This window comes from Ovis canadensis, chromosome 7, assembly GCF_042477335.2.
Source record: "Ovis canadensis isolate MfBH-ARS-UI-01 breed Bighorn chromosome 7, ARS-UI_OviCan_v2, whole genome shotgun sequence".
Taxonomy (NCBI): Eukaryota; Metazoa; Chordata; class Mammalia; order Artiodactyla; family Bovidae; genus Ovis; species Ovis canadensis.
The window spans coordinates 106,241,203-106,265,151 of NC_091251.1; positions in this window are offsets into that span (position 1 = coordinate 106,241,203).

Here is a 23,949-nt window from a genome sequence, read left to right on the forward strand (position 1 = left end):
ATGTAAACTGTGAACTTACAGATGTTCAAGCTGGATTTAGAAAAGGCAAAGGAACCAGAGATCAAATTGCCAACATTCCCTGGATCATCAAAAAGGAAACAGAGTTCCAGAAAAACATCTCCAATTGCTTTGTTGACTACACCAAAACTTTTGACTATGTGGGTCACAACAAACTATGGAAAATTACTAAAGAAATGGGAATACCAGACTACCTTATCTGCCTCCTAAGAAATCTGTATGCAGGTCAAGAAGCAACAGTTAGAACTGGACATGGAACTACAGACTGGTTCCAAATCAGGAAAGGAATACGTTAAGGCTGTATATTGTCACCCTGCTTATTTAAGTTTCATGCAGAGTGTCATGCAATATGTTGTGCTGGACAAAGCACAGGTTGGAATCGATATTGCTCAGAGGAATGTCAATAACCTCAGATATGCAGATGACACCAACCTTATGGCAGAAAGTGAAGAACTAAAGAGCCTCTTGATGAAAGTGAAAGAGGAGAGTGAAGAAGTTGGCTTAAAGCTCAACATTCAGAAAATTAAGATCATGGCATCCAGTCCCATCTCTTCAAGCAAACAGATGGGAAAACAATGGAAACAGTGGCTGACTGTATTTTTCTGGGCCCCAAAGTCACTGCAGGTGGTGACTGCATCCATTAAATTAAAAGACGCTTGATCCTTGGAAGAAAAGCTATGGCCAATATAGACAGCATATTAAAAAGCAGAGACATTACTTTGCCAACAAAGGTCCTTCTAGTCAAAGCTATGTTTTTTCCTAGTAGTCATGTATGGATGTGTGAGTTTGACTATAAAGAAAACTGAGCACTGAAGAATTGATGATTTTGTGAACTGTGGTATTGGAAAAGACTCTTGAGAGAAACTTGGACAGCAAGGAGATCCAACCAGTCCATCCTGAGGGAAATCAGTCCTGAATATTCATTGGAAGGACTGATGCTGAAGCTGAAACTCCAATACTTTGGCCACCTGATGCAAAGAACTGACTCATTTGAAAAGATCCTGATGCCTGGAAACACTGAAGGTGGGAGGAGAAGGGGATGACAGAGGATGAGATGGTTGGATGGCATCACCAACGTGATAGACATTAGTTTGAGCAAGCCCTGGGATTTGGTGATAGACAGGGAGTGCTGCAGTCCATGGGGTCACAAAGAGTCAGACACGACTGAGTGACTGAACTGAACTGATTCCTGTCATTTAAAACAGGAAGTCAAGTCCTGTGTTCAGCAGCAGCTCCATCCAGGTTTGCCATTATGAAGGAGAGGAGGCTGGTCACAACTTTTCTCAGGTGAGTAACAGCATCATCTCTTCAAAGTGAAAGTTCTAGACTCTTTTCTGCACCCAGCATTAAAACTGCAAATGTTTCGCTTCCCCTGAGGGCCTGAGAATTATGAGTGAAACTTTCATGTCTCGGTTTTAATTTTATCTCAGACTAAGTAGGGGCTTCCATTCACTTATTCAATCAAGAATCCACTGCATGTTAACTGTATCTGCATGCCAGACATTATGTTCCATGTTGGAAACACCAGTTACCTGATTAGCTGGCTGAATGTCCAAAGAACCACCTTTGTGCATGCACACTCACACACACACACACACACACACACACATAAACACACACACACACACATCAGTTCATAGAACAGATCCCATATCTAGTCTATTTATACTCTGGCCTTGCTTTCAAAAACTAGTGGGGGGATTTCGCTGGTGCTTGGGAGGTTAAGAATCCACCTTCTAATGCAGGGCCTTTCTTGCTTAGTCACTCAGTCTCATCCGACTCTTTGTGACCCCATGAAATGTAGCCTGTCAGGCTCTCTGTCCATGGGATTTCCCAGGCAAGAATACTGGAGTGGGTTGCCATTTCCCCCTCCAGAGGACTAATGCAGGGCACGTGTGTTCAATTCCTGGTTGGAGAACTAAGATCTCACATGCAGAGGAGCAACTGTGCTGTCTTGCCCCAACTACCAAACCCCTGTGCTCTGGAGCCCGTGAGCCACAGCTAGAGAAGCCCCTGTGTGCTGCAACTAGAGAAAGTCCACGTGTCGCAATGAAGACTCTTGCAGGCAAAAAAAAAAAAACATTTTAAAATATTGAATCGGCCAAAACGTTTGTTCGGATTTTTCCGATAACATCTTATGGAAAGCCAAACAAACATTTTGGCCAACCTAGTATTTGCAGCCACATGCTAAACTTTTGACATCCCTGCTGTTTCTTCTTCTTCCTTTTGGCAGTTCTCTGAAGTCCCTCTCTGAAGTTTCTCCAGACGGCTTCCATCCCCTGAAGGCTCAGAACGTGTTAGGACCTCTTTCCTCTGGCAGACCCTGCCTGCACCAAGGCAGGGTGTTCAGCACACTCTTCTGTAGCACTCTGTTTATCTGTCTGTCTGCCCCCTAGACAGTGAGCGACTTGAGAGCAGGGCTTCCCCTCTGATCACGGGCGTATCACAAAGGCCTGTCTCGGAGTTTGGCAGAAAATGTATTGGAAAAAAGAAGAGAAATGAAGTGCAACGAAATGAATTGAAATAGACATCCTTGACAAGAGCCCATGGAGTCTCCTTGTCAGCCTCCTATGGAGGAATTCCAGCTTCTTCAGAATGCACATGTTAGGAGTAGGGGGTGAGAGGTGTCACTGTCTAAATATTAGCCTCAAACGCATTCCAATAGTGTAAATCCCTTTTTTAAAAGGGATAGTACTACCCATACAGTATTGCAAAGTAAAATAAAGTAAAAATAAAAATTAAAAAAATAAATAAAAGGGATAGTACTAAAAGCATAGTGCTTTGTCAGTAAAGGTATTATACAAATGGCAAAAAAAAAGCAAAACAAAAATATATCACCCACAATCACTACTAAACACCTGATATCTGAGACTTGGGCTGAGGCCATTTCCCAGTAGAGGTTCACGCTGAGACACTGCCAGTCTCCTGAGGCTGTTATTCAGTGATGTAGGTTAAATAGAACAAAGGGGAGGATCTACTGCCTGGAGGCCAAGATGGTGCTCTTTTAACCTGGTATCTATCAAGATAGGAAGAAGATAACACCACTTTACCTCATTTACAGTGAGCCTGGAGCAGCAGGAAGCAGAGGGGTTGAGAGTGCACAGCTCACATTGCTTCCTTGAAGCTTTCTCAACCTCAGAAACAATGCATATCTCTCTGAGGATTAGCTGGCTGAAGGGCAAAAGAATCACACAGGCTCAAACTCCCCACCACCATCACCACACACACACATGCACACACACACACAAGCAAAGGGAGCAAAGCCAAGGGAGGGAAAGAGATAGAAAGTCCTCTATTCTAAAACTGAAAACAAATTTAAACTTCTGAACTTAATAAGGTAACACTGCTGCTGCTAAGTCGCTTCAGTCGTGTCCGACTCTGTGCAACCCCATAGATGGCAGCCCACCAGGCTCCCCTGTCCCTGGGATTCTCCAGGCAAGAACACTGGAGTAGGTGGCCATTTCCTTCTCCAATGCATGAAAGTGAAAAGTGAAAGTGAAGTCGCTCAGTCGTGGCCGACTCTTGGCGACCCCATGGACTGTAGCCTAGCAGGCTCCTCCGTCCATGGAATTTTCCAGGCAAGAGTACTGGAGTGGGTTGCCATTGGCTTCTCTGAAGGTAACACTAACTGAATTCATTTCAATTTGATGTACAAAAAATGGTGGATAGGAGTGAAAATGCTAATTTAAAGAGAAACTTTTTAAAGCAGTGAAAAGAAAGAAAGTAAAGTCGCTCTGTCATGTCTGACTCTTTGTGACCCCATGGACTGTAGCCTACCAGGCTCCTCTGCCCATTGGATTTTCCAGATGAGAGTACTTCAGTGGAGTGCCATTGCCTTCTCCAGAGGATCTTCCCGAACCAGGGATTGAAGCCAGGTCTCGTGCATTGTAGGCAAACACTTTACCATCTGAGCAACCAGGGAAGTCTTACCTATAAATCATCCTTAACATAACCACCCAGATTCAAAACAATTTGTATTACTGCATGTTATCTATTTCTCCATGCTTACATAATCGTACATTTAGTATATATTATTTTAAACATCAGGTCAATAGTTTTTCATTTTATTTTAGTAATTAAATCCATTTTTATCGTGCCCATGTGACTTGCTATATGCATCCGAGGGAAACTGCTGCGTCTTATTTGAGGCTGCATTAGATAATCAGGGCTTCCCTGATGGCTCAGCTGGTAAAGAACCCTCTCACAACACAGGAAACACAGGAGACATGGATTTGATCCCTGAGTCTGGAAGATCCTTTGGGGGAGGATATGGCAAAACCAATCCAGTATTCTTGCCTGGAAAATCCCATGGACAGAGGAGCCTGGCAGGCTGCAGTCCAAAGAATCACAAGGAAGTGGACACAGCTGAGCATGCATGCAAACTATATACTAGATAAGCATCCACATACCATATATTTGCCTGCTTAGGAGAAAGTGCAGGAGTAGAGTTCCTTCCTCACCAGATATAACCATTGTTCGGGGCCTTGTTTTACACCAGCATGCTGCTTATTCAAAGTCTTGTTTGTGGTTATCTTCTCAAGGATGATGAATGTGCATGTCAGGTTTACCAACAAGTCGTAATGCCTTTTCATTTTTAAACAATACGTTTATTTAATAAATCTAAAGTGTTGTTTTGGTTGCTTATATTTTATGAGATTTTAAATTAGGGCTGACTGATTGCTTCGTATACTCTACCCATGTATTTTTCAGTGAACTGATGTAACAGATTGAGTAAAATCTTTGCACAGAATCAATGTTTGGCCTTTTTAAAGTAGTGGGTTGGTACAAAAGTAATTGTGACCTGAGACCATGAATTTTAAATTATTATAACTAGGCTCAAACACATCTTTATTAATCAACATAATAACCTTTACAGTCAATGCATTTTTTTTTTTTTTTTTGCCAATGAGGAATACGTTTGCTTTATTCATGTGTGTACAAATCCTTCAGGAAAATTGCTTCAGGGATTTTACAAACTCTTGGAAGGCATTTTCTGCCTCCTGCTGGTTGTGGAAGTGTTTTCCCAGCAAAACGCTGTCAAGATGCTTGAAGAAATAGTAGCTGATTGGCTAGAGGTCAGGTGAATATATGACGGATGAGGCAACACTTCACAGGCCAATTTGTTCAACTTTTGAAGCACTGGTTGTATGACATGTGGTTGGGCATTGCTGAGAAAAATCGGGCCCTTTCTGTTGACCAATGCCAGCTGCAGCCACTGCAGTGTTCAGGCTTCTAGTCGATTTGCTGAGCACACTTCTCAGATGTAATGATTTTGCCAGGATTCAGAAAGCTGTAGTGGATCGGACCAGCAGGAGACCACCAAACAGTGGCTGTGACCTTTTTTTGTCCATAGAAGTGCTTCGCACCTCTTCTCAGTCCAACCACTGAGCTGGTTGTCATAGGATCCACATTTTGTCATCTGTCACAATCTGATGGAGAAATGGTTCACTGTTGCGTACAGTAAGAGACGACATTTCAGAATGGCAATTTTGCTTGATTTTCAGCCAGCTGATAAGATACCCACTTAGCAAGCTTTTTCACCTTTTCAATTTGCTTCAAATGCTGAGTGACCACAGAATGGTTGACATTGAGTTCTTGGGCCACTTCTTGTGTAGCTATAAAAGCATCAGCTTCAACGATGGCTCTCGATTGTTCATTGTCAATTTCTGATGGCTGGTCACTATTCTCCTCGTCTTCAAGGCAAAATTTTCAAAACTTCTTGAAACACCACTGCCCTCTATAGAAGTGCCAGGGCTAAATGCATTGTTGATACTGTGAGTTGTCTCCACTGCTTTATGACTCATTTTGAACTCAAATTTTTAAAAAATCACTCGAACTCGCTTTTTGTCTAACATTGTTTCCACAGTCTAAAATAAATATAAAATAAACAGCAAGTAATATTATTCAGTTAGGTTCAGTTCAGTTGTTCAGTAGTGTCCGACTCTTTGCGACCCCATGAATCGCAGCATGCCAGGCCTCCCTGTCCATCACTAACTTCCAGAGTTCACTCAGACTTATGTCCATCTAGTGAGTGATGCCATCCAGCCATCTCATCCTCTGTCATCCCCTTCTCCTCCTGTCCCCAATCCCTCCCAGCATCAGAGTTGTTTCCAATGAGTCAACTCTTTGCATGAGTTGGCCAAAGTACTGGAGTTTCAGCTTCAGCATCATTCCCTCCAAAGAAATCCCAGGGCTGATCTCCTTCAGAATGGACTGGTTGGATCTCCTTGCAGTCCAAGGGACTCTCAAGACTCTTCTCCAACACCACAGTTAAAACGCATCAATTCTTCAGCACTCAGCCTTCTTCACAGTCCAACTCTCACATCCATACATGACCACAGGAAAAACCATAGCCTTGACTAGACGGACCTTTATTGGCAAATTAATATCTCTGCTTTTGAATATGCTATCGAGGTTGGTCATAACTTTTCTTCCAAGGAGTGTCTTTTAATTTCATGGCTTCAGTCACCATCTGCAGTGATTTTGGAGCTCAAACAAATAAAGTCTGACACTGTTTTCCCTCTTTCTCCATCAATTTCCCATGAAGTGATGGGACTGGATGTGATGATCTTCATTTTCTGAATGTTGAGCTTTAAGCCAACTTTTCCACTCTCCTCTTTCACTTTCATCAAGAGGCTTTTTAGTTCTTCTTCACTTTCTGCCATAAGGGTGGTGTCATCTGCATATCTGAGGTGATTGATATTTGTCCTGGCAATCTTGATTCCAGCTTGTGTTTCTTCCAGTCCAGCGTTTTTCATGATGTACTCTGCATAGAAGTTGAATTAGCAGGGTGTCAATATACAGCCTTGATGAACTCCTTTTCCTATTTGGAACCAGTCTGTTGTTCCATGTCCAGTTCTAACCGTTGTTTTCTGACCAGCATACAGATTTCTCAACAGGCAGATCAGGTGATTTGATATTCCCAACTCTTTCAGAATTTTCCACAGTTTATTGTGATCCACACAGTCAAAGGCTTTGGCATAGTAAAGAAAGCAGAAATAGATGTTTTTCTGGAACTCTCTTGCTTTTCCCATGATCCAGCGGATGTTGGCAATTCCATCTCTGGTTCCTCTGCCTTTTCTAAAACCAGCTTGAACATATGGAAGTTCGTGGTTCATATATTACTGAAGCCTGGCTTGGAGAATTTTGAGCATTACTTTACTAGCATGTGAGATGAGTACAATTGTGCGGTAGTTTGTGCATTCTTTGGCATTGCCTTTCTTTGGAATTGGAATGAAAATGGACCTTTTCCAGTCCTGTGGCCACTGCTGAGTGTTCCAAATTTGCTGGCATATTGAGTGCAGCACTTTCACAGCATCATCTTTCAGGATTTGAAATAGCTCAAGTGGAATGCCATCACCTCCACTAGTTTTGTTCATAGTGATGCTTTCTAAGGCCCACTTGACTTCACATTCCAGGATGTCTGGCTCTAGATGAGTGAGCACACCACCGTGATTATCTGGGTCATGAAGATCTTTTTTGTACAGTTCTTCCATGTATTCTTGCCACTTCTTCTTAATATCTTCTGCTTTTTTTAGGTCCATACCATTTCTGTCCTTTATCGAGCCCATCTTTGCATGAAATGTTCCCTTGGGATCTCTGATTTTCTTGAAGACATCGCTAGTCTTTCCCATTCTGTTCTTTTCCTCTATTTCTTTGCATTGATCACTGAAGAAGGCTTTCTTATCTCTTCTTGCTGTTCTTTGGAACTCTGCATTCAGATGCTTATATCTTTCCTTTTCTCCTTTGCTTTTTGCCTCTCTTTTTTCACCGCTATTTGTAAGTCCTCCCTAGACAGCCATTTTGCTTTTTTGCATATCTTTTCCATGGGGATGGTCTTGATCCCTGTCTCCTGTACAATGTCACGAACGTCCATCCATAGTTCATCAGGCACTCTATCTATCAGATCTAGTCCCTTAAATCTATTTCTCACTTCCACTGTATAATCATAAGGAATTTGATTTAGGTCATACCTGAATGGTCTAGCGGTTTTCCCTACTTTCTTCAATTTGAGTCTGAATTTGGTAATAAGGGTTTCATGATCTGAGCCACAGTCAGCTCCTGGTCTTGTTTTTGTTGACCGTATAGAGCTTCTCCATCTTTGGCTGCAAAAAATATAATCAGTCTGATTTCGGTGTTGACCATCTGGTGATGTCCATGTGTAGAGTCTTCTCTTGTGTTGTTGGAAGAGGGTGTTTGCTATGACCAGTGCATTTTCTTGGCAAAACTCTATTAGTCTTTGCTCTGCTTCATTCCACATTCCAAGGCCAAATTTGCCTGTTACTCCAGGTGTTTCTTGACTTCCTACTTTTGCATTCCAGTCCCCTATGATGAAAAGGACATCTTTTTGGGGTGGTAGTTCTAAAAGGTCTTGCAGGTCTTCATAGAACTGTTCAACTTCAGCTTCTTCAGCATTACTGGTTGGGGCATAGACTTGGATTACCATGATATTGAATGGTTTGCCTCGGAAATGAACAGAGATCATTTTGTCGTTTTTGAGATTGCATCCAAGTACTGCATTTCGGACTCTTTTGTTGTCCATGATGGCTACTCCATTTCTTCTGAGGAATTCCTGCCTGCAGTAGTAGATGTAATGGTCATCTGAGTTAAATTCACCCATTCCAGTCCATTTTAGTTGGCTGATTCCTAGAATGTCGGTGTTTACTCTTGCCATCTCTTGTCTGACCACTTCCAATTTGCCTTGATTCATGGACCTGACATTCCAGGTTCCTACGCAATATTGCTCTTTACAGCATTGGACCTTGCTTCTATCACCAGTCACATCCACAGCTGGGTATTGTTTTTCCTTTAACTCCATCCCTTCATTCTTTCTGGAGTTATTTCTCCACTGATCTCCAGTAGCATATTGGGCACCTACTGACCTAGGGAGTTCCTCTTTCGGTATCCTATCATTTTGCCTTTTCATACTGTTCATGGGGTTCTCAAGGCAAGAGTACTGAAGTGGTTTTCCATTCCCTCCTCCAGTGGACCACATTCTGTCAGACTTCTCCACCATGACCCGCCTGTCCTGGGTTGCCCTGCAGGCATGGCTTCGTTTCACTGAGTTAGACAAGGCTGTGGTCCTAGTGTGATTAGATTGCCTAGTTTTCTGTGAGTATGGTTTCAGTGTGTCTGCCCTCTGATGCCCTCTTGCAACACCTACCATCTTACTTGGGTTTCTTTTACCTTGGGCATGGGGTATCTCTTCACGGCTGCTCCAACAAAGCATACGTGCTGCTTCTTACCTTGGATGAGGGGTATCTCCTCACTGCTGCCCTTCCTGACCTTCAATGTGGGATAGGTCCTCTAAGCCCTCCTGCACACGTGCAGCCACTGCCCCTTGGACATGGGGTGGCTCCGCCTGGCCGCTGACCCTGGCCTCGGATGCAGGGTAGCTCCTATCGGCATTCCTGGGCCATCACAACCTGGCACTCTTGGCTGCTACCCCTGACCTTGCACGTGGGGTAACTCTTCTTGGCCACCGCCCTTCTGGCATGGGGTCCTCCCGGCTTCTGCCCCTGACCTCGGAAGTGGGGTAGCTCCTCTCGGCTGTGCTTAGTGCACTGGTTGCAGCCACCTGCACTTAGTAGGTAATGTCATTAGGTAATGTCATTAGCAATACATAAATAAGGCAAGAAATGCACATTAAATGATATATAGCATAATCACATTTATTTAAGAATGTATTCCATTATGAAACAGCAAAGTTCAACAATGTAAAACTGCAATTACTTTTGCATCATCCATGATATTAAGTTTATGAAAGTGAAAGTGAAACTGAAGTCACTCAGTTGTGTCTGACTCTTTGCGACCCCATGGACTGTAGCCTACCAGGCTCCTCCGTCCATGGGCTTTTCCAGGCAAGAGTACTGGAGTGGGTTGCCATTTCCTTCTCCAGGGGATCTTCCTGACCCAGGGATCGAACCCAGGTCTTCCACATTCCAGGCAGATGCTTTAACCTCTGAGCCACCAGGGAAGCCCATTAAGTTTATAACACTTTTAAATATGCATATATTAAATATCTTCAAATTTTCTTTGGGGATACAGCCATCATTACATAGCAGAGAAAGTTAAATTTCTCCTAGGTTTTGATAGATCCTATTCTGTTTTGGCCACTCTTGTTTTCCACCACACCTTGTGGTTTGTTTGTAATTTACTTAGAAGGATAGTACAATAAATGGATTAATATTCTTCCTTTATAATTTTTTAAAATCAAGATTGCTATTCCATTATCTTGACATCATTTTTCAACATAAGCTTTTTTGATTCACCTGATTTTGAAGCTCACCTTTTATACATAGTGAGACTTTATATGCCAATCTATTTATGGCTTTTCATTGATATGTGCTTTTATTTTGTACAAGTTTTATATTATTTTGAAAATTGTTGCTTTTAAATGTGGCCAAGATCATGGAAAAAGCAAGAGAATTCCAGGAAAACATCTATTTCTGCTTTATTGACTATGACTGTGTGTATCACAATAAACTGGAAAATTCTTCATGAGATGGGAATACCAGACAACCTGACCTGCCTCTTGAGAAACCTATATGCAGGTCAGGAAGCAACAGTTAGAACTGGACATGGAACAACAGACTGGTTCCAAATGGGAAAAGGATTACCTCAAGGCTATGTATTGTCACCCTGCTTTTTTAACTTCTATGCAGAGTAAATCATGAGAAACGCTGGACTGGAAGAAACACAAGCTGGAATCAAGATTGCCAGGACAAATATCAATCACCTCAGATATGCAGATGACACCACCCTTATGGGAGAAAGTGAAGAAGAACTAAAAAGCCTCTTGATGAAAGTGAAAGAGGAGAGTGAAACAGCTGGCTTAAAGCTCAACATTCAGAAAACGAAGATCATGGCATCTGGGCAATCACTTCATGGAAAATAGATGGGAAACAGTAGAAACAGTGTCAGACTTAATGTTTTGGGCTCCAAATCACTGCATATGGTGATTGCAGCCATGAAATTAAAAGACACTTACTCCTTGAAAGGAAAGTTATGACCAACCTCAATAGCATATTCAAAAGCAGAGATATTAATTTGCCAACAAAGGTCCGTCTAGTCAAAGCTATGGTTTTTCCAGTGGTCATGTATAGATGTGAGAGTTGGACTGTGAAGAAAGCTGAGCTCCGAAGGATTGATGCATTTGAGCTGTGGTGTTGGATAAGACTCTTGAGAGTCCCTTGGACTGTAAAGAGATCCAACCAGTCCATCCTAAAGCAGATCAGTTCTGGTTGTTCACTGGGAGGACTTATACTAAAGCTGAAACTCCAGTACTTTGGCCACCTCATGCAAAGAGTTGACTCAGTGGAAAAGACCCTGATGATGGGAGGGATTGGGGGCAGGAGGAGAAGGGGACGACAGAGGATAAGATGGCTGGATGGCATCACCGACTCGATGGACATGAGTTTGAGTGAACTCCAGGAGTTGGTGATGGACAGGGAGGCCTGGCGTGTTGCGATTCATGGGGTCTCAAAGCTCAAACACGACTGAGCAACTGAACTGAACTGAACTGAGTATCATTGCATTGGGTGGTACACCTTATTCTCCCTTAATATTCCTTTAAAAAATATTACTGTCCTTTTAATTTGTGTTGCTACTTTAAACACACTATATTTTAAATTACCATCAATGGAAATAATCATTAGATCTTCTGTAGCATGTGATCAATATCATAATTATAAACAAATCACAGAACATTTTAAAGTTGTATTCAGATTTTCAGATTTTTTTTTGTTTATTTTAAGAATTAGTCTGATTAAAAAAATAAAAAACAGAAATATGTGATTTTTTCAAGACATTCTCTTCCGGATTTACCTTAGAGATTTTTATATTTCAGAGTTTTTCCTTGGAAATGACATTCAAGCCAAAAATGTCTGTTTTATAGCTTGCAGTCAGATTTAGATATTAGACCCTCTAAGTACTGCCCATCTTGATAATTCACATAATTCAGCAGACTGAACAGCAAAGGAATATTATTCATCGTTATTAATATAAGGAGCTTCCCTGGTGGCTCAGACGGTAAAGCGTCTGCCTACAATGTGGGAGACCTGGGTTCAATCCCTGGGTTGGGAAGATCTCCTGGAGAAGGAAATGGCACCCCACTCCAGTATTCTTGCCTGGAAAATCCCATGGACAGAGGAGCCTGGTGAGCTGCAGTCCATGAGGTCCAAAGAGTTGGACATGACTGAGCAACTTCTTTCTTTCTTTATTAATATAAGAAAATATTACACTGGTGTGTATTTGATTAAACTAGAGAATGTTTATATATTTATGTAAATTATTTTAAGTAAGACAGTAGAAATTATTTCTAATAACATGTTACCCAGGATATCCCAGGGTAATGATAAGGAATCTGCCTGCCAATTGCAGGAGACACAAGAGATAGAGGTTCAATCCCTAGATTGGGAAGATCTCCTGGAGCAGGAAACAGCAGCCCACTCCAGTAATCTTGCCTGAAAAATTCCATGGACGTAGGAGCCTGGATATAGTCCAAGAGGTCACAAAGAGTTGGACACAACTGAGGGAAGTGAGCACAGCCCAGCACACATGTTACACAAAGGTGAATAATATAAAGTTAACATCAATTTCATCTAAATATTAGGGTAGTTGTGCATGTTGAGATTGATTGAGGCAAAATTATACATATATTAGTTCCTTTAATAATTAATATGGGAGTGATCACACGAAAAATTTATGTTAAACCTTAAAAAAATCTAATGTGTCACATTTAAATGAATTTTTTTGTGATCTCTGAAGAACAATTGAGACACAATATCTTTGAAAATAGACGTTTTAGCATTATCTACATTTCATCCATAGACCAGTGAAGCGCATCAGAGAACCTACACTTTTTAGATATTTATCAAGGTCATGTTGGGTAAACAAACCAAGACAGAACCACTTCTCCTGAAAGAGTGGTTAAGAGCATTAGATCTGCAGCTCACTGATTATGGACTCATGGAAATTCACAACTGAAAGGGATCTTTCGAGGACATCTAATTTAATCTCCACAGACAATGAGACAATTGTATCACAACAGAATGGTTTGATGTCTTAATGCTAACTAGATGCAGGACCACAACCAGGCTACTCTTCCTACGTGTTCAGTTTAATACCTTGTAATTTGAGTGGTTAGTTTTTGGTTTTTTTTTTAGTCATACTTGAATAAAGAAGAAAATCCTAGCAAATAAGCAAAATTAAGCTTAAAATTGAATTTATAATAAGGTTTATAATGATAAATAAGGTTTACAATGATGTAGCTTAATTACATACTTGATACAATTCGGTTTCACCCTTACTTTATGATTCTAATACTATAATAAAATTAAATACAATTATAAATCAACTGAAAACTATGCTAAAACTTTAAATAGGAATCTTAGTTTAACATAATTTTTTTTTCTTATACTAAATCAACTCTCATCAACTAAAGGCAGTAGTCAGTTTTGCTTATCTTTAATGCCATCTACCAGAATAAGTGACTTCTACAGACACTTCCATCTGTATAAACTGCTTGAACAGCTTTAACCATAAAGCATGCCTTGGTGAACATGAGTTTCAACTTCATTTCAATTCCATTCAAAGGGAGTCATTTACGTGTTTATGTAGTCTCAGTAAATTCATTTCTATTTGTCTGCAATAATTTAGACAAGGTTCTAAAATTTCAGACAGGCTCAAATTTTGGGGCCTGAAGTTTCCACAGTGTAGGAAGCCCATTAAAAATTTCACCACAAAATTTCAGACAGGTTCAAATTTGGGGGCCTGAAGTCTCCAGTGTAGGAAGCCCATTAAAAAACTGGACATTAAAAAAAATTAAATATAAAATTGAGACTATTAGAATGAGAAAAGAAGTCACAACCACTTAGACATCTTTAAAATGTGGACAAATGTCTTAAACATAAAAATTGAGAAGGTAGCATGTTCATCAGTAAGTCCTCAATGATTAAAGATATACAAAATGAATTTAAAATCAAGGCACACATAATTAGAATCAAAAGTGTTTAAAGCCACTGCAATTTCTTCATTGGTGATCATATGTAAGAGCTTTTGACACTGGAACTCCTGCATCTTCAGGTCATTTTGTGGCATTGCTGGAAATTTTACATTCTATTTTACCTGGAACTACTGCTGTTGCTGCTGCTAAGTTGCTTCAGTATTGCCCAACTCTGTGCCACTCAACATACGGCAGCCTACAAGGCTCTACCATCCCTGGGATTCTCCAGGCAAGAGCACTGGAGTGGGTGGGTTGCCATTTCCTCCTCCAGTTCATGAAAGTCAAAAGTGAAAGTGAAGTCACTCAGTCATGTCTGACTCAGTGGCCGCATGGACTGCAGCCTACCATGCTCCCCTGTCCATGGGATTTTCCAGGCAAGAGTACTGGAGTGGGTTGCCATTGCCTTCTCTGACCTGGAACTGCTAGATTTTAACAACTCAAAATAAGGCAATACTCAAAGATGGGATCTAACTTGTTGAAATGAGTAAAGTATGTTACTTTACACACAGTTCGAGTCTCTATTTTTAGTATTGCAACAGAGAAACTCTAATGAATTTTATAGGATTTCTATAAAAAAGGAAAATGTGTACCTTACATTGCTAATTTCATATGTTGCACTATCAATTCTGCTGATAGCAGAGATATTACCTGTTATCAAATGCTAAGAAATAAATTTTTAGCATTCAAGTTTATAAACAGAAAGTTGAAAGGCTTTTCCATAGAGTAGCTTCTTGGTGTCTTAATTTCTTAGCTTCTTGGCCTTAAACTTTTTTTTTCCTTGACTATAGGCATACGTTATTTTATGGTGCTTCAGTTTAAAATGCTTCTCAGATATTGCATTTTTTACTAATTGAAGTTTTGTGGCAACCTTGTTTTTTCTCATGTTTTTTCCAACAGCATTTGTTTTTTGTGTCTCTGTGGCACATTTTGGTAAATATCACAATATTTCAAAATTTTGATCATTATTATGTTTGTTGTGGTGATCTGTGATTGGTGATCTTTGACTTTACTGTGGTAATTGTTTGAGGCATCACTCTACCATACTCATATAAGCCTGAAAACTTAAACGATAAACCTGTGTGTTCTGACCGCTCTAGCGGCCAGCTGTCTTCCTCCCCATCCCACCCCCACCCCCCCATCTTCTCTATTCTCTGAGACACAGCGATACTGAGATTATGCCAGTGAATATCCAGGAAGGAAGAGGCACATATCTTTCAATTTAAATCTAAAGCAAGAAATGATTAAATTAGTGAGGAAGGCATATCAAAAGTCAAAATAGACTGAAAGCTGAACCACTCGTGTTTGTTAGCCAAGGCGTGAGGGCAAAGAAAAAATGCTTGAAGGAAATCAAAAGTTCTAATCTAATGAACTTGCAAGTGATAAGAAATAAAAATAGTCAGTCTTCTTGCTCACGTGGAGAAGTGGCCTGGATAGAAGATCAAACCAGATTCAACGTTCCCTTAAGCCAAAGCCTGACCCGGAGCAAAGGCCTAACTCTCTTAAATCTATGAAGGCTGAGAAAGGTGAGAAAGCTGCAGAAGGCAAGTCTGAACCTAGCAGAGGTTGGCTCAGGAGGCTTCAGGAGAGAAACTGTCTCAACAACACTCAAGTGTAAGGTGAAGCTCCAAGTGCTGGTATAAAAACTGCAGCATTGTCCAGAAAACCTAGTTAAGAGAGTTAACGACGGTGGCTACGCTAAACTAATTTTCTTTTCTTTTTTAAATTTTTTATTTTTTTACTTTACAATACTGTATTGGTTTTGCCATACATTGACATGAATCCACCATGAAAGAGCCTTCTCCTGGAAGAAGACATCATCTCGGAATTTGATAGCTAGAGAGAAGTCAGTGCCTGGCTGCAAAGGACAGGCTGCCTCTCTTGGTAGGGGCTAATGCAACTGGCGACTTTAAGCTGAAAGCAATGCTCATTTTCCATTCCCCAAATCTTACAGTCCCTAAAAATTGTGCAAAATGTACTTTCAAAATCCTGCTGCTCATTGTCAATGCACTTGGTCGCTCTGATAGAGATACATTAATGCAAAGAGATGAATGTTGTTTTTCATGCCTTCTAGCACAACATCCATTTGGCAGCCCAAGGATTAAGGGGTCATTTTGATGTTCATGTTTTATTATTTAAGAAACGCATTTGTAAGCCTATAGCTGCCTTAGAGAGTGATTCCTCTGATGGATCTAGGTAAAGTACATGGAAAATCTTCTGGAAATGATTCAACATTTTAGATGTCATTAAAGAATTTCATGATTCACAGGAAGATGTCAAAATATTAATATTAGAAAGAGTGTGGAAGAAATTGATTCCAACTCTCATGGATAATTTCAAGGGGTTCAAGACTTCAGTGGAGGAAGTGAGTGTAGATATGATAAAAAATAACAAAAGAACTAGAATTAGAAGTGGAGCCTGACATTGTGACTGAATTGTTACAATCTCAAAATAAAATTTTAATGGATCAGTAGTTGCTTACAGATAAGGAAAGAAAGTGATTTCTTGAGATGGAATCTACTGGTAAAGATGCTGCAAAGATGGTTGAAATGATAGCAAAGGGTTTGGAATATTACATAAACTTAGTTGATAAAGCAACAGTTTGAGAGAAATTACTCCAATTTTGAAAGAAGTTCTACTGTTGGTAAAATGTTATCTAACAGCATTGCACACTGCAGAGAAATTATTCACCAAAGGAAGAGTCAATCCAATTGGCAAACATCTTTATGGTCTTATTTTAAAAAAACTGCCACAGTCACTCCAGCCTTCAGCAACCACAGCTCTGATCAGTGAGCAGCCATCAGCATCAAGGCAACATCCTCCACCAACACAAAGATTACAAATGGCTAAAGGCTCATGTGATGTTTAGCATTTTTTTTTTTAGCAATAAAGCTTTTTTAAATTGCTATGTACTTTTTTAGATACCATGCTGTTGCACATTTAATAGAATACAGTGTAAGGCAGACAACTTTTATATGCACTGCAAAGCCAAGAGACATTTTTGTGACGAGCTTTATTGAGATATTCACTATATCATAGTGGTTTGGAACTGAACTTGCCATGTCTCCAAGGTATTCCTGTCTTCTTATCTTCCTGATGATAAGCAGTGTGGGCAATATTTATATTATGATAAGACTTTCTGTCTGGATGTAGAGAAAGATGACATAATGGTCCAAATCTTACAACAGGATGCCTGGCTATGACTTAATCATGTGGATGTACCTATAAATATCTGTATGTGTATGTATACTATTTAACGGTTGAATTCAGCCCCCGCAAAATTCATATGTTGAAGCCCTAGTTCTCCATGCTTCAGAATGTGACTGTCCTTGGGGATAGGGCCTTTAAAGAGGCAATTAAGTTTAAAAAGTTCCTTAGTATGGGCCCTAATTCAACCTGGCTTGTGTTCTTATTAGGCATCAGGAGACAGAGAGAGAAACACCAGACACATGCCCACATAAAAGAAGGATCACTTAAGGACACAGCAAGAAGGTGGGCAAGGAATGAGGTCTCAGAAGATATCAAATCTGCCAACATCTTGAACTTCGATCTAGACGTCAAAACTGACAAACTATGTCTGTTGTTTAAACCACCCAGTCTGCAGGCCTAGCAAATTAATACTCTGTGTCTATATGCACCAAAAATACTATCGCCACTCCATTTGCTACCTGATTAAAATGAAAGAGAGGAAGGAAATGGCATTAGGGAGAGACAGTGGTATTAACACACCTTATATTAGTAAATGTTGCAAAAATAAATGACACTGTATACAGGTTCCCTTGCTACACCAAAGTAGAGGATTCTTATGAAAACTTCCCTAAGCCTAGATGGCATAAAGCAAAGAAGATTCTTTACTGCTGGGCCACCAGGCAAGCCCCAAGTATGCCCTGACTCTCTACACAAAGATATTTTTATGATGCCAAATCAAAGTTTCAGCTTACTAAATGACCTAGAGTTATGTTCAATAAAATAATTCAATTTCAAATTTCCACTGAAAATAATGTGTTTTGTATTTATAACTGCTAAAAGAATTTAAAACGCTTGCACTGGAGGATATGGATGTGTTTTGTACACTTAACATCAGAATATGCAATCCTTGTGGTAGTCAGATATGAAAATTGCTATGCATATAGATTAATACCAACATAAAAAACCCACAAAAGAGAGTCACAACATTGCAAAGTAGCACTGAAACTGAAGGATAGGATTAGGCTATAGGGCTTCCCTGGTGGCTCAGATGGTAAAGAATCTGCATGCAATGTGGGAGACCTGGGTTCTATCCCTGTGTTGGGATGATCCCCTGAAGAAGGCATCCAAGCGAGTATTCTGGCCTGGAGAATTCCATGGACAGAGGAGCCTGGCAGGCTACAGTCCATGGGGTCGCAGAGTCAGACACGACTGTGTGACTTTCATCTATATATATATATATATATATATATATGTCATATGATTATAATGTAGTCATCAAGATGATCCAAAATGTAAAGATTAGGTCATTTGTCACCCCACTCCAGCACTCTCGCCTGGAAAATCCCAGGTGGAGCCTGGTAGGCTACAGTCAATGGGGTCGCGAAGAGTCGGACACGACTGAGCAACTTCACTTTCACTTTTCACTTTCATACATTGGAGAAGGAAATGGCAACCCACTCCAGTGTTCCTGCCTGGAGAATCCCAGGGACAGGGGAGCCTGGTGGGCTGCCATCTATGGGGTCGCACAGAGTCAGACACGACTGAAGTGACTTAGCAGTAGCAGCTAACTGAAATTAAAAGCAAACACTTCGTTGGTCTGAAGGTAGTGAGTTATCTCAATTGATTGTTCACAGTTAGTTACAAATTGAACTCCTCATTCTACTTTACTTTCCCCCCCTTTTCATGACAGCACTTGACTAGTCTTAAAAAAAAAAAAAGCAAACATTTATAGAGGGGAATTTGTAGGCACCAGATCTGTTGGCCACAGCTTGACAAACATTGCTCTGGATTTTACTGCTTTCTCATGTTCTATGAAAGAAAGCAAGCAAAGTCGCTCTGTAGTGTCTGACTCTTGGCAACCTCATGGACCATAGCCCACCAGGCTCCTCTGTCCATTGGATTCTCCAGGCAAGAATACTGGAGTGGGTTGCCATTTCCTTCTCCAGGGGATCTTCCCAACCCAGAGATCAAACCTGGATCTCCCACACTGCAAGCAATCCCTTTACCATCTGAGCCACCAGGGAGGCCTAGCTAATTTTCAATGTTCCTTATGGTTGATATAAATTTAAAGTTACTTTGTTTATGTACTGTTTATGAAAAGTCGGGACAGTTGAAGGACCATGAGAGCATTTTTACTCAGCTTCCCTTTAAGTTACTAACTCATTAGCTTTTCTGGAGAGAGAGAGCAGGACAACTATAATTACAAGCTGTAAACACTTTTAAATGTGTTGTTTTCAGAATATATATTCATTCTATAATTCTAAGACGAATCAAGTTGGCTTAAAACTAACAATGTTAAGTAAGATGGGCATACACCAGAGAGGACATCCATCTATAAGAGACATAAGTAATGGTGCTCTAAAAAAAAAAAATGTGCTCATCATTGCCCTCGAGAATTGCACTTGAAAAGACATATAGCCAAACTAATTTCCAGCCATGAAGAGCTATGGGAGTAGAGTGGCTACTACAAACATCTATAATTTTGCAGAATAGATGGAAAAATATGCTTCGAACATAGTAAATATAATATGTGTGTCTGTTATATAAAATAAACGATTCTTGCTGTAGCCTGGATAGCTGTGATTGGTGAGTCAACTCTTTTGTGACTACTAGTTACACCATTATTGTAACAGCATTTTTACTTAAAAAAAAAAAAGAAACTATGTGAATAAAATCTTAACATTTGGGGTCTGTTGTTTCATGTTTTTCCTTTCAATGAAGTTTTTTATATTAGGGCATTTTATGTGACAACTCCCAAAATGTGTTATTAAGAATTTAAGTGAAATAACACATTTCTCTTTGTTAAAACTAAATAAATAAAATTAATAAATAAAATAATAAAATAAATAATCCAAATAACTGTAATTTTTAACTCTGAATCTTAAAAACTATTCCTTTTGTAATCTACATATTGATACAAATTTGTTTATAAATTCAATCAATATACATTGCTGCTGCTGCTAAGTCACTTTAGTCATGTCCGACTCTGTGGGATCACACAGACGGCAGCCCACCAGGGTCCTCCATCCCCGGGATTCTCCAGGCCAGAACATTGGAGTGGGTTGCCATCTCCTTCAAAGAATGCATGCATGCTAAGTCGCTTCAGTCCTGTCCGACTCTATGCGACCCTACGGACAGCAGCCCACCAGGCTCCTCTGTCCACAGGATTCACTAGGCAAGAATGCTGGAGTGGGTTGCCATTTCCTTCTCCCAATATACATTAATGTACATATATTTATTGTTATTATTTAGCTTCAAAGTCAAGTTTGACTGGTAGCTCTCTTCATCCCCCCTGCTTTTCCTTAAGAATTTTATCAGAAAAAAAAAAGACAGGAATATTTTATAAAGCAAAATATAATTCATAACAAAGAGTATTATCCCAGTGGAATAGGGCCCAAGAATAGAGTATACTAGATTACTTTTAAACTTATTCTAGTTTGTTATAACTATATGACCTGGGAACATGAGACAACACAAACTCACTTCTTGGAATATCTTCTTGGGAATGTAAATCCATCCTCAATGATGATACCTGCAGAGCTTCTCAGAGCACTTTGTTGAGGATTTTGTAGCATCCTATCAACTTTGAAGGAAACAGCTCTGCAGTCTATAAGTGATGCCTTCCGTGCATACTAGACAGATTAGCTGTGTTTTCTCATCTGTCAACTGTGGATGATGATATTTGCTATGCATCCTTTAGACTGATGCTCTGAGAAGAACATGAATTGAAATCTGCTGATAACAGCAACCTGTGTTTAAATGTTTACACAAGGTATTACCTTTTGCAAAGCTCTTCTTTTAAAATTCTTATCCAAGGACAAGAATTACACATGTGAATTTATCACATGTATCTTGAGAAAAAGAACAAAGACCTGTTAACAATGCGACTGTTGGAAACTGGAAGTGATTCTTGTGCTTGTCAGAGTTTATAACCATTCACTAAGGGACAGACTAACCATACCTGTATGTGACCATGCAGCTGTCAAGCTTCTACACGTTGCTATTCTGTCGACGGACCGCTATCTGATTATATATTCATGGCCATTTACTTCCCTTCTAAGTGTGCTGGATGCTAGAGAGGGATTCCCTACACCTTAAATTATAAAGCAAAGGATTCTCTCCATGTGACTGTGACTTTAACATGTACACTTCCCTACAATGGTGATTCTCTTGGCTCCTCAGAAGCAAAACGACAGTGAAGGAAAATCAACTAACGCTTGTGTGGTCAATCAAGAATTTCATGGTAGCAATGTGGACTTCCGTGATTTCCTCTTAACCCATGTTTTCAGCCCTCCTTCTCTCCCCAAGGTAAATAAGCAAATGGAACACTTCTACAATGATGAGGTCCATTTAGTTTAATTGCATTTACACAATTTTTAATTGAAGCATTCAATATTTTCTGTTTGACATAACATATTTGAAGGCAAGACTGTAGTTATTCATTTCTTAACCTTGCTTCACACAGGCACAAGCACACAAAATTGTTCACGTTTTCTTTCAATACCTGTGTTGTAATAGCTCATTATTTGTGCTACGGTAAGGGAGGTGAATGCAATCCACACTCTAATACTAGAGCTTATATAGTCTTAATAATGTTTGGAGGGACTGAGAAGCAAAGACATCGTTCAGAAGGAGGTTTCGTTAGAAGATGGTTTTCAGAGGAGTATACGCAGCTGATATTGCAAGGAAAATATTTAAAAGGATTAAAAATACAGAAAAAATGTCTTTTGTTGAGACAGGAACTTCTTGTAGAGGACAGATAAACATAAAATGCCAGGCATTCAGTCAACCTCAGAGAGTGGCATTCACGTGGAGGGATAAGGGATCTCTAAGAGAGAGGGACAGACCACAATAAACTGCTCATTTTATTAGCGGAGCCAGTGTCGGCTAGAGTATGACCCAGTACCCACAGCTAGCTCACCACCATTACCAAATATCGTATTTGTGACAGGCATGGACTGGGATCAAATAAGATGCCTCCAGAAGCATATCTGAACACGGGCAGAGACAAGGAGACTGTGCAAGCCACAGAAAGGCTCAGACACCCTTCTCCTCACTAACCAGAGGGAATGCTGCATCTCATAAAACCAGCTGCATGTTTAATTCTCATTTATTATTTCCATTTACTGTTAAAGTACAATGTGCACCCACATGAAGCAAGTCAGCCAGAGAAAGACACATAACCTATGACTCCATTTACATGTAGCGTACAGAAAGCAAGAACAAAAATAAACAAGCAAATCAGACCAAACAAAATCAAACACACAGATGCAAAGAGCAGACCAGAAGTTGCCAGAGGGGACATGGGTAAGGGATCAGACAGGTAAAGGGGATCAACTGTTCGGTGACAGACGGAAGTTAAAGTTTGGGCAGTGAGCACACTGTAGTGTGTACATAAGTTGAAATATAAGGTTGTATGCATAAGACTTATACAGCGTTACCAACCAGTGTCACCTCTGCTAGGGAAAAAAAAAAAACACATGGCACCAGTTTATCTCTATTCTAACATGACTCAATCCAGAGCAAACTCCTGCTTCCCTGAAGCCTTCCCAAGGCTCCTAACACAAGTCCAGATCATATGGCAAGCCTGTTCTAACTCTCTCATGAAGATGTGCCATTGGTCCCATGGTGTGTGGCCTCTGTGTTACAGTGAGTAATACAGCCACTGTATTACTTTGACTGTGGCTGTGTTCCTGGTAGATTTAGCTGGTGAGCATGAATATATATCAAAACAGTAATGACAACAGTTGGCCGCAGTTGAAATGATGGAGGAAACTAGGAGGACCTCTAAATCCCCCATGGCCACTGAGTGGTGAAACCATCCCCTGCAATTAGGGGTGAAGATGGTGCAACACATTTGAACATATGACTGGGAAAGGAGGAAGAAAAAATGACTTTTTAAAAAAAATTAATTTCATGAGTTATATTCACAGGGAAATACCCAAAATATATTTGAAAGTTAGCAAACAAAAATAGTTCAATGAGATGAAGGATCAAACCTCAGCTCCATAATTCCACAAGAAGAGAAAATTTATTTCCATTCGTCAGAAGTTCCTTGGTATTAATGAAAGGGCTTAAGAAAACATGCACTATTTATTTAAATGATGCACAGTAAAAATAAGGAGCGTGAATAGGACAGATGGCTAGGGAGTTAAAACTCTACAAGATAAATAACTTGTTTTCATTTAAAGCTCAGTGATTTTCAACAGTTTTTAATGATGGCCCCTGCAATTTTACATATATTCTTTCCAGAAAGACATGGAACCTAGAGTCTTAGAATAACAAGAGAAAGATAAACATCATGTTTATCAGAACGGATAGGGAAGAGTATACACAAAAGTAGGAAGCTGCCGGAAAAAATATATAAAACTGCACTCTCTTCCTGAAAACACAACAGAAGTTGAAGACGCTAATTGCTAAGGGACAGAATAGTTCTGCGTCCTTCATGTTTCGGGATTTTTTTATGAAGATTCGACAAACAAATTATTTACGTCAGTTCCTGTTTTGATTCTACCAGAGATTAGTATCTGAATTTGCCCTCCCCAAGAAGTGAATAGAAGTTAACGAAAGCTTTCTGCATGGGGACGTTTTCAGGAGGGCACTTCAGGCTGACTCTAGCTGACGAGTGCTCTGTTACCCACATTAGGGCACTTTTTATAACGCCTCTAATTCCCTCATCTCTCCTCTCTACCAATCATGTGGATAAGTTATATGTACAGTGGTTTTAAATTGGGGGGCAC